Source organism: Myotis brandtii, unplaced genomic scaffold (genome assembly GCF_000412655.1).
Source record: "Myotis brandtii unplaced genomic scaffold, ASM41265v1 scaffold928, whole genome shotgun sequence".
Taxonomy (NCBI): Eukaryota; Metazoa; Chordata; class Mammalia; order Chiroptera; family Vespertilionidae; genus Myotis; species Myotis brandtii.
Window position 1 is genome coordinate 201,227 of NW_005371827.1, and position 739 is coordinate 201,965.

Consider the following 739-nt stretch of genomic DNA (forward strand, 5'->3'; position numbering starts at 1 on the left):
GGGGAGAAAGAATCTGCGCAAAAGAGAGAGGGAGCAACAGGGGAAAGAGAGAGGGCTCCCCAGAATGGAGAGTCACGCTCGAAGGCAACGTTTTTAAAAAGGAAGAGAGACTCGGACAGGTGCTATCGAAAAATAAGATCTATTCTCTATAAACAGTATAAGGGACGTAACTGCAAACTCCTTAAAGCTCTATCTAGCCAAACCGCTTACGACCTTGTATATATTTAATTTCAGGTAAGGAAAAGAAAGATGTGTAGCGATCTCTATTTGCTGGACTTTTTATTAATCTCCTTTATTATTATTGTTATAATTATTATAATAATTATTATTTTATCCCCCACCTCCACCCCCCGAGCTGCCCCGGCCCAGTTTCGTTTTCGTTGCCTTTTTCTTTTGATGTTATCGCTTCTCCGGTGCCTCCCGCCCCGCATCGCTGGCCCTCGTTTCTCTGGGACTTTTCTTTGTGTGCGTGAGAGTGTGTTCCCTCGCGTGTCTGCTCCTCGCTCTCCCCCGCCTCCCCAGCCCCTTTCTGTCGCTCTGTCTGTCCTGCCCCCCTTTCGTTTTCCGGAGACTTGCTGAGAAATACGACCCCACAGACTGCGAGACTGAACCGCCGCTACAAGCCAAAGATTTTATTATGTTCAGAAACCTGTAGTCTGAAATAAAGTGTACACTGTGCTCACGCGCGCTGGCGGCCCCCTCTTTTCGGTCTGGAGAAGGCGTGGGCGCGGGCGCGGGG